Below are 11,707 nucleotides of genomic sequence, written 5' to 3'. Positions count from 1 at the left end.
GGCTGAGGGGAGACCTGATAACAGCCTACAAATACTTGAGAAGGGATGGTGGAGAGGTAGAGGAAGGGCTCTTTACATTAGTGATGGGTGACAGAACAAGAGGAAATGGGTATAAGCTTAGTCAGGGGAGATTCAGGTTGGATGTTAGGAAGTATTTCTTCTCTGAAAGGGTTGTCAGTCACTGGAATAGGCTGCCCAGGGAGGTGGTTGAGTCCCCATCCCTGGATGTGTTTAAGAATAGGGTGGACGATCTACTTAGGGATATGGTTTAATGGGGATTAGGGACAGTTGGACTCGATGATCTCTAAGGTCTTTTCCAACCTAGAAATCTATGAATCTATGAATTAATATGCAGATGGATGAGGGTGGCATATGTGGTTTGGGCTACTGGAGAGGGCCCTAAACATTGGTTTAAACAGATGATAGGTCAGACTCAGGTAACTGGATGACACTGAATTATGTTATGCGGATATGCGCGAGACTTACAAGGAACTAAAAAAACAGTTTTACAACAGAAAGCGAAACTCTCAAGCAGTGTTTCAAGTCAATGGAAGGACTTTTAAATTTTTTTTTTAACCATGCAGGTGGTCAGACACTGGTCACGGTTTGCCTGGGGAGGCTGTGCAACCTCCATCTCTGAAGTGTGCAGAACACAACTGCAGAAGACTGAGCAACTTGGTGTAGCTTCAGAGTTGGCCATGGTTTGGGTGCAGGAATGGACTGGATGACATTCAGACATCCTTCAAGCTCACATTTTTCTGTGATTCTATGAAATAAATGCTGGACTCAAACATATAAAAACCCCAAACGCAAACCAGTCAAAACAGTGTCCTTCAGTGAATTCCTAGAGAGGAGTAGGAACAACACCCAATTCTTCACCTCAGAGCTCTCCTACTTCAGTTTGATTCCTTCTTAAATACATGGTTTAATCAGAATGTAGAAACAGATTAAAAAAAAATCAGCTGAAAGACTGCTGAACACAAGTTGGTCTTGAGATGTAAGTGATGAGGTGATGGTAGATTGTTTTGTTATTTCTGTAAGAGCAGAAGCTGCAGGTGGTTTATACAGATCAGTTGGCAGGACGCCTCCTAAGAAGAAGCATTTCTGTCATTTTTATCGGTCGACAGAGCGAGCTCCCCGCTTTCAGTAGCTCAGCATTTTCTGGGAACAGGCCTAAATAATCCCCTTTACCAACATTCTTTCGTGGAAGCAAGCCTCTCTAGGCCTAGAAGGTGGTGAAAGGCACAGCAGCATTCCAAGCAAGGGAGGGATGAGCTGGACAGCTGTACACCACGTCTGCCTGGCTGTGTGCTCTGAGCTGGTGGGAGCACACCGGCATGTCCGCCGTGACAACGCTTCCTTCCATGCGTATGCTGCTCTGCCTTATCCGGACCCCTCACAGGGCAGCTGGCGTCTGCTGTAAATTGATACCAGCCCCAGGACTTTTTTGCTTTAAGTCAGAATTCGCATCGGTAGAGGCTGAACCTCTGTCGCTACGCGTTCTCTCCCATAGCTGTAGAAATAAACCGCTTCTGCCTGACTCGAGTCTGCAAAAATCAGACTGCGTGTTTGTTCTGCAGCAGTCTTCATCCTCATTCGCAAATGATAACTCTGTGAGCTACGTCTTTAATGGTTTCAATCTGAAAAACCACTGTGGGCTTGCTTAATTTTTGTCTGCGCTTTCACAAAAATAATTTTCCCCAAATATCTCCTTTTTTTTTGCTTTAATAACATACAAATATGTTCTACATGATCTGGGCAATATTTGTGTGTATATATATATTTAGGTATAAAAGCATATAGCCAAGTTATTTAAATGTCATTTCAACAGTAAAATCATTGAGGAATCTCAAAATGATCTGTAGAATTTAGCAAACATGGAGGGTATGAGGCTATAAATAAAAAATACGTGAGAATTCTCCAAAACCACTGACTAGTATGCAAATAAATTTCATTCACTAATACCAAACACCAGTACAACTGTAACCTGGTTAAACAACTGATGGGAATCATGCTGTGGAGACAGAGTGCTTTTAGTCAGCAGCCCCCAAAACACTGATGGAAGCACAATAAATCACTGTTTTGTCAGTACAACTGAATATATAATTATTCTACAGCTTGTAACGACAGTAAAAACCTTTGTGGTAGATGAGCAGATGATCTTACTGTGATGATTACCTTTTTTCTGCCTTCAAACTCCATAATCACTTGCAGATAAATTGTCCTCAAGCCAGGTGAAGAAATGGCAGTAACAGCTGTCTGGTGAAGGGAATATTGCAGGTTTTTAAATTATGCTGGCTACTGACCTCAGAGTGAACCGGTGCTTTGTCAAGGTGCAAGAACACGTCTTTAACGCGTGATGTGCCACGTTCATAAGCTCAAACTACAGGCAGGGCTAACGCACTTAACAACCTAGACAGTAAACAACCATGAAACATCTGGAAAGGGCAGGTGGCTCCTGAGAAGATCTCATCTGAGATGCCCACTCCCAAAGGGTGATGGAATAACCTGACTGTTAACAGTACGGCCCTGGGAAGGAGGAGGCTCTACCAATTCAAAGATATAGGTGTGGATTCAGGTGTCATCTGCGCATTGCATTTGGCCGCTTGCCAGGCTGCAGCCATCTTAAGCAAGGTTTTTTCCTGCCTTTCGCTGTGAGCAGGCATTTGTGTGTGTGTAATCACTAAATATGATCTTATTGGCATCACAGAGACATGGTGGAATGGATGAATCCTCTGACTGGAGTGTCAGAATGGAAGGATACAGGCTCTTTAGAAAGGACAGGCAGGGGGGAAGAGGAGGAGGTGTTGCCCTCTATGTCAAAGACCAGCTGGAGCGCATGGAGCTGCACCTGGGGACAGATGAAGAGCCAACTGAGAGCTTATGGGTCAGGATTAAAGGAAGAGCAGGGACAGGGGACATAGTAGTGGGGGTGTGCTACAGGCCACCTGACCAGGAAGACCGAGTGGATGAGGCCCTCTATAGACAGATAGGAGCTGCCTCACGTTCATGAGCCCTGGTCCTCATGGGGGACTTCAACCACCCCAATACCTGTTGGAGGGACAACACAGCAGGGCATAGGCAATCCAGGAGGTTCCTGGAATGCATTGATGATAACTTCCTTCTCCAAGTGGTAGAGGAACCAACGAGGAGAGGTGCTTTGCTGGACCTTGTTCTCACCAACAAAGAGGGGCTGGTAGGGAACGTGATGCTCAAGGGCAGCCTTGGCTGCAGTGACCATGAAATGGTGGAGTTCAAGATTCTTAGGGGAGCAAGGAGGGTGCTCATCAAGCTCACTACCCCGGATTTTAGGAGAGCAGACTTCAGCCTCTTCAGGCATCTCCTCGGTAGAGTACAATGGGATGAAGCCCTGGAAGGAAGAGGGGCTCAAGAAAGCTGGATAATATTCAAGGATCACCTCCTCCAAGCTCAGGAGCGCTGCATCCCAACAAAGAGAAAGTCAGGTAGGAACACCAGGAGGACTGCATGGATGAACAAAGAGCTCCTGGACCAACTTGGACACAAAAAGAAGGCCTACAGAGGATGGAAGCAAGGGCAGGTAGCCTGGGAAGAACATAGATAAATTGTTCGAGCAACCAGAGATCGGGTTAGGAAAGCTGAAGTCCTGATAGAGTTAAATCTGGCCAGGGACATCAAGGACAACAAGAAAAACTTCTATAGATATGTCAGTGATAAAAAGAGATCTAGGGAAAACATAGGCCCTCTCTGGAAGGAAATAGGAGACCTGGCTACCTGGGATATGGAGAAGGCTGAGGTTCTCAATGACTTCTTTGCCTCAGTCTTCACTGGCAAGAGTTCCAGCTGATGTGCGGAAACAGACTCCATAACTTGGAAAGCTGTAAAGTAGGTATGTTTATTGCAGCGCTGGGTGCACGGGGGATCGCTCCACCACAAACGTGCACACCTGCCATAGCAGTTTTCTTGTATTTATACAGACATACTCATAACCCCCTCCCCAAAAGGGCAGTCTCTCCCAGGAGATCATTTCCATAGCCCCTGCCTCAGGATACGCCTCAGGCTACTCCTCGACACACCTCCTGGTGGTCATGGGCAGGGTCTTCAGGATGAAGACCGTAGGTCTTCCTCACTGTGTATTTTTCACTTCTTCTCTAGAATTCCTGTTTTGGCTGAGCTTGCAGAACCAAACTGGTTCCCAGCCTGGCCTGGCCTTGAGTGGACATCTGGTTGTCTCCTACTTGTTATTGTTTGAAGACAAATGTTAGTTCTTGTTAGTCCTTATCGCTCCTCTTTGTCTTTTCTTTCTCCCTACAGGTCACGAGTTACAACCTTACTAGCATTTATTTTGTCTCTTTTACCGGCCTTCTTTTCGGGTAGTTAGTGTTTCAAAGCAGGGATTAGTATTTGATAACTTCTAACATTTCACAGAGCTATGTATTTCACAGTCTTATGTAGTCTTATGCCTATTCTTATACCTATCCATAGAGATAATAGCTAATATAGTTTTATATGGTCTTATGCCTACTCCTATACCTATCCCTCTATCACAGCTGCACAGCCCAAGTCACAGAAGGCACAGGCAGGGACTGGGAGAATGAGGAACCACCCACTGTAGGAGAAGATCAGGTTTGAGACCAGCCAAAGAACCTGAAGGTGCACAAGTCCATGGGACCTGATGAGGTGCATCCGTGGGTCCTGAGGGAACTGGTGGATGAAGTTGCTAAGCCACTATCCATCATATTTGAGAAGTCATAGCAGTCTGGTGAAGTTCCCAATGACTGGATGTTATGGTTTGAAGTGGGGGGGGGGAGGTCCGGGTGGCACAAGCTGCCCATCAGACCGGACTCCCGTCCCCCTCGGGGCTTGAGCCAATCGGCGCCTCTGCGAATTGCCCTATTTACGTCGGACAAAGGAACCGGAAAGGTGTGCCTGTGCCCAGGAGCGAGGAGAGGGGAGAGGGGGGCACGGCCCCCGCTCCCGGCTCCTGGCCGGGCCGGGCCCGCTCCATGCCGGTGCCCGCTCCGTCGAGGATGGCGGCGGCGGAGCCACTTGGGGAACTCGGGGAGAGCCCCGCTGCCGGGGCGCCCACCGGGCCGAGTTCACCCAGATAGGACTGAAATCTAAGAGAAACGGCCACACAGCTAAGAGGTCAGTGAAGATGGAACGGAACAACGTGTGCCGCGGCTGAGTCCCCCTTGTGAGCGGCCCCTTCTAACAAACAGTCCTCGGTGGAGCAAGCAGAAAACCCACTCGCAACCAGTGGATGACCCACGTTGGAAAGAGATGCCTAAGCCTGAGACTATTGTGAATCATGGGCACAGGTAGAGACACTTTTACGCATTTTACGCATTTTACGCATTCAGAGTCTGTACGGAGACGCATTTAAGGTCGACATGACGACCCACGCCGGAGCACATTTAAAGTTTGTTGATGACCCACGCCAGAGCGAGTGGCTACAGCTCCTTAAAAGTCCAGGACTGGTAAAGCCCGCACTTGGGGCAAATCCGATGGGGTAAGGATTTGCCCCCCAGCGGGCAGGATTCACGCCTTCGCCGTGAGTAGGGGATCCGCTGGAGCAAGGGACAACGGTGTAAGGACTCCTTTTCCTTTAAGAGAAGCGGCAGTAACAACTTGGAATGAACTGACCTGCACTCCCCCATTCTCTGCCCCCTGCGCCGCTGGGGGGAGGAGGTAGAGCTGGGAAGAAGAGGCAAAGGTGGGGGGGAGTGGTGTTGGTTTTAAGACCTGGCCTTGTTTTCTCGTTATTCTCTTAAGTAACCGTTTTTGTGTGCTTTTCTCTTTCTAGGTAGCTGTTAATAAATAGTTTTGCATTAAGAAAAAGCCTCTTTTGCCCGGGACCGTGGTTGGTGGGTGCTCCTCTGTTCCTGTCTCGATCCTCAGCTCTTTTATTACATTTTTTTCTCTCCTCTCCATTTTACTGGACTGGGAGAGCTGCGTGGGTTTGGTTGACGGACTCAGCCTAACCCACGACACTGGAAAAGGGAAAAACATAGCCCCATTTTTAAAAAGGGAAAAAAAGAAGACCCAGGGAACTACAGGCCAGTCAGTCTCACCTCTGTGCCTGGCAAGATCATGGAGCAGATCCTCCTGGCACCTATGCTAAGGCACATGGAAAATAAGGAGGTGACTGGTTGACTGGGAGTTCAGTTTGTTAATTCAGTAGTGCATAAAATAAGTTGGCAAAAATGATTGAAGAGAATACTACCAGGGAAATACCTGATTCTTTACAGAGTGGTGAATAGTGGCAACAAAGCTATTCTCTTTGATGGTTTATAGCTAAATGCATCCCCACTAGGACAGATGACAGTATTGCTGGACACCACAGAACTCGAGTTATTCACACATGTTGATTACAATATTGAGATGCTACTTCTTCAGTTCAGAGGAAAAATAAATTCAAATGCTGATGGAGTGTTCTATCGTGCCCCTTTGTGGCACTTGGAATAACGGCCACATTATTAGATAGCAGCTATGTGTTTTCCAGAATGATTTGACATACTGTCAGACTGCAGAAAGCAGCAGAGGTGGTGAAATTTCTTTCTTTTTCTTTTAGCACAAAAGGTGCAAAGTATGCCACTCTCAAAAAAGAGAGACTATTCACAAGTCTGGGAATGATATTTTATACAAATAATAAATAATCCTGAATTATGCCATTTATCCTCCTTTTGGGGAGGAGGAGAGAGAGGAAGACTACACAGAATATTAAAAATGCAAACTTAAAAATGCAGAATTAGAAAGCAGTGCATCTCACACTATCCATAAACATTTTTTTAATGCTTTTGATGTTTCAGAGAAACAGATGTTTGCATGCTGATTTCACTTCACCATAAATTAATTTCTTCGGGAACATGAAATATAACTTCTTGTTTGTCTTCTGGATTTTTGTGGCTCACACCACCATCAAACACTAATGGGTTGGGTTGGGTTTGTGTAGTGGGGTTTTGGTAACAGAGAATGGGCTACAGGAGTGGCCCCTGTCAGAAGCTCTAGAAGCTTATAATCTCAGGATCATAGAATGGTTTGGATTGGAAGAGACCTTAAAGATCATCTAGTTCCAATCCTCTGCCACAGACAAGGACACCTTCCACTAGACCAGGTTGCTCAAAGCCTCATCCAGCCTGGCCTTGAACACCTCCAGGGGTGGGGCATCCACAACTTCTCTGGGCAACCTGTTCCAGTGCCTCACCAGCCTCAGAGTGAAAAATTTCTTCCTTAGATCTAATCTAAATCTACCCTCTTTCAGTTTGAAGTCATTACTGCTTTTCCTATCACTACATGCCTTTGTCAAAAGTCCCTCTCCAGCTTTCTTGTAGGTCTCCTTTAAGTACTGGAAGACTGCTAGAAGGTCTCCCCAGAGCCTTCTGTTCTCCAGGTTGAACAACCCCAACTCTATCAATCCTGTCTTCGTAGCAGAGGTGTTCCAGACCTCAGATCATCTTTGTGGCCCTCCTCTGGACCCACTCCAACAGCTCCATGTCCTTCTTGTGCTGGGGACTCCAGAGCTCAACGCAATACTGCAGGTGGGGGTCTCACGAGAGCAGAGTAGAGGGGCAGAATCACCTCCCTTGATCTGCTGGCCACACTTCTTTTGAAGGACGTGGAGGACAGTGTCCCATGGGAAGGGATCCCATTCTGGGGCAGGGGAAGAGTGTGAGGAGTCCTCCCCCTGGGGAGGAAGGAGCGGCAGAAACAACGTGTGAAGAACTGACTGCAACCTCTCATTCCCTGTCCCTCTGTGCCACTGAGGGGGAGGAGGAGGTAGAGAAATCAGGAGCAAAGTTGAGCCCAGGAAGAAGGGAGGGGTAAGGGGAAGGTGTTTCTTAGGATCTGGCTGTGTTTCTCATTATCCTCTCTGATGTGATTTGTAACAAATTAAATTGATTTTGTCCCCCAAGCCGAGCCTGTTTTGCCCGTGACCATAGTTGGTGGGTGATCCCTCCCTGTCCTTGTCCCGACTCTACAGCCTTTTGTTATATTTTCTCCTCCCCATCTCACCAGGGGAGGAGCGAGCTAGCAGCCATGTAGTGCTTAGTTGCCAGCTGGGCCTAAACCATGACGTGTGTCAAACTGAGAAATAATGTATAACCACAGGGATATCAAGTGTTGCTTTTTCTATTGTTTTTCAGTGGCCAAGAGTGGCTTGGCATTTGTGAGAAATGGAGTTAGTAATTTGGTTGCGTGTGGCCTCTTCATCTTTTGATAAGAAGCTGTAACTCTCATTCAGCTCTCTGTGCGTGTAAGTTGTGTGTGTGTGTGTTTACAAAAATACGTATACACAAACTTCAAAGTGTGCTATTTCAAAAAGGATATTGGCAGAATTAGGGCCTTGTGATATACTGTATGTAAGAACAACTATCATCAAGATGACATGGGAGAACATGTGTTTTCCCATTGATTTAGGTGAGGCAATCTGGGGCCCTGCCTATGCCAGTTCTGGCTTGTCTTCTTGTAGTCTCAGCTCATCATGATTTGAAATTCAGCCTATTCTCCTGTTGCTTCAATTAGGCTGAGGGCTGTTATTCTGTAAGTAGCAACATGTTTCTTGCATCTTCCTTTGATGAACTTGATATTGGCCAGATTTGGACTAGATGATTCTGTGAATTGGTCCTGTGCAGGGACATATGTCATAGTGTGTGTCTTGTTCGGTAAGGACGTATGGAATACTAGCTAAAAGACATCTGCTTATGTAGATCTCCTCTTCTTTTATGTTTAAGGAATGCCTGTCTTCGGATAGTGTTGTGAGTTAGGCCGATCCGGCAACTAAACTCCACGCAGCTCTCCCACTCCAGTAAAATGGAGAGGAGAAAAATGTAATAAAAGAGCTGAGGGTCGAGACAGGAACAGAGGAGCACCCACCAACCACGGTCCCGGGCAAAAGAGGCTGTTTTCTTAAAGCAAAACAGTTTATTAACAGCTACCTACAAAGAGAAAAGCAAACAAAAACAGTTACTTGAGAGGATAACCAGAAAACAAGGCCAGATCTTAAAACCAACACCACTCCCCCTCTTTGCCTCTTCTTCCCAGCTGGCTCTACCTCCTCCCCCCAGCGGCCCAGGGGGCAGGGAATGGGGGAGTGCAGGTCAGTTCATTCCATGTTTTTACTGCTGCTTCTCTTAAAGGAGAAGGAGTCCTTACACCATTGTCTCTTGCTCCACTGGATCCCCTACTCACGGAAAAGCGTGAGGTCCTACCCGCTGAGAGGCAATCCTTCCCCAACAGATTGCCCCAAGTGCGGGCTTTACCACAGTCTCGGGTTCTTAGGGAGTCGTAGCCACTCACTCTGGCGTGGGTCGTCATACAGACTTTAAATGTGCTCCAGCGTTGGGCGTTCATATCATAGAATCATAGAATCATAGAATGGTTAGGGTTGGAAGGGACCTTAAAGATCATCTAGTTCCAAACCCCCTGCCATGGGCAGGGAAACCCTCCACTACACCAGGTTGCCCAAAGCCTCATCCAACCTGGCCTTGAACATTTCCAGGGATGGGGCATATCGACCTTAAATGCGTCTCCATAGAGACTTAGATGCGTAAATGCATAAATGCGTAAATGCGCCTCGACCTGTGCTCATAATTCACAATAGTCTCAGGCTCAGGCATCTCCTTTAAAAAAACACCTCCCCATCGGTGGGGGTCATCCCACGGACTCTAGATGCGTACCATACTCAGGCTCTGGCATGTCTTCTTGATGTGGATCCTCCACGGGTTGTGAGTGGGTCTCTGCTTGCTCCACCAAGGACTGGTTGCAAAGGGGCCGCTTGCAAGGGGGACTCAGCCGCGGCACATGTTGTCCTGTTCCATCTTCACTGACCTGGTGGCCGTGTGGCCATTTCTCTCAGATCTCAGTCTTTTCTGGGTGAACTCGGCCCAGTGGGCACCCCGGGAACGGGGCTCTCCCCAAGTTCCCCAAGTGGCTCCATCGGGGCCATCCCCAGCGGATGGCCCCAGCCCGGCCCGGGCCACCGGCCCAGCCGGGCACCGGGGAGCAGGGGCTGCGCCCCCCTCCCTTCTCCTTGCTCCTGGGCAAGGGGCACACCTTTCTGGTTCCTTTGTCCCGACGTAAATAGGGCAATTCGCAGAGGTGCTGATTGGCTCAAGCCCCGAGGGGTATGGGAGTCCAGTCTGATGGGCAGCTTCTGCCACCCGGACCTCCCCCCCCAACTTCAAACCATGACAGATAGGTTTCACTTTCTAGTTGGAGTCCCACTGTGTGTATGCTAGATTATGTAGACTTTTTCTTCCTCAGATGGGAAGTGGATAGCTTTCCCCACAGCTTTGTACTTAGAAATGACACCATGTGTTTAACTAGGTGGCTTATCTGTCATGTAATTACGTCAGTTTCCCTCGTCTAGGAAAGAAAGTTGAAGGAGTCACACGTCTCAATTTGTTTTGAAACACAAGCTCCTCAAATTGATGGGCAGGAGCTCAACTAGAATGATTCTAGTTACCCACTGAGTAATCCCAAACAACAGCTTGGCTCTGCACAGCTCCGTACGCAATGCTCTGGATGAGATGTGGAAATAGGCTGCGGAAATGAGTTCTTCTAGTTTCCAAGTCTCGGTGCTGAGACCATCCACAGCCCTCTCGGTATCAGGGCAATTCCCGTGCATGTGTCTTCAGTCTCTTGGTCCTTTGGTTACCTAAAGAGATGTTTTCTAGGATGCTTGGTGGATCAACATCTTGAGCATGAAACAATATTAATCTGAAAGTGCCTCTGTATGGCCAGTGGCAGAACTCAAACAGTAGAGTTTGGATACTGAGTGTTCAGCTGACACTCTATATAAAGTTTCCAACCAATTCATGGATCAAACATAATAGTAAGGATATTTGTTAGACAAAGTGTTTTGTGGAAGTCCTGATCTTTGGTAGATGAATCTCAAACTAGAAAGAGGATCTAGACTTCGGTTCACAAATGTATGGTTTTAACTTTGTTAGTTACCTAATTCTGCTGAAGGCATATATAAATCCTTGAAAAATAAGATCCCGCATGTGTAAAATAAATCATTCACAAGGAATAGCTTGTTCACCATCAGATGCAAAAATTTTAACCTTGGTCTTTTGTGGAGGAATTCCTTTCTGAGACTGGCCATAATATTCTCTCGGGTATGGACAACCCCTGTTTGGGCCCCAGAGCACAAGGTTACCAACTAGATTACTTTTGTCCTTCAAGTTATCTCAATGGCCTTAAAAGGAAATGTAGACTGATAGCCTGCCAAGATGCACGCCTCCTGGATGCCTCTCCGATGATCGCAATGAGGAGACTGAAGGGATGAGCTTATTACCTGTGTTCTGCTAGCGCTGCCCTATCACTATAGCCCACGAGAGTGTGTTTATGCTAAGCAAGCCAATTGTAGTATGTAGTCGTGTCACGCCACATTCCGCTATATAACCTGTGTGTTGTTTGTAATAAACGGAGCATGATCTTTTAACCATATTGGTGTATGTTCATGACTCTGGGCCGTCCACAGTAGGGCACTGCAACAGTCTTTTCAGCTTGCTGTCAAAATAGTATTTTATAATACTACAATATTTTTTTAAATAATAAACGGAGCCTACACCTTTTTAAATTAAGACAAATGCAATTGGAATTTTTGTATCTCTAGCCTGCGCTATTCCAAACTGAAACTGAAAAAGCTTGTGTCTAGCAGAACTGAACTAAAGATATACTGTTACTGTATAGCTAGATGGCAGCATTCCCATTGCTTTTG

This window comes from Tauraco erythrolophus, chromosome 1, assembly GCF_009769465.1.
Source record: "Tauraco erythrolophus isolate bTauEry1 chromosome 1, bTauEry1.pri, whole genome shotgun sequence".
NCBI lineage: Eukaryota > Metazoa > Chordata > Aves > Musophagiformes > Musophagidae > Tauraco > Tauraco erythrolophus.
Note: the sequence above shows the minus strand (reverse complement) of the source record.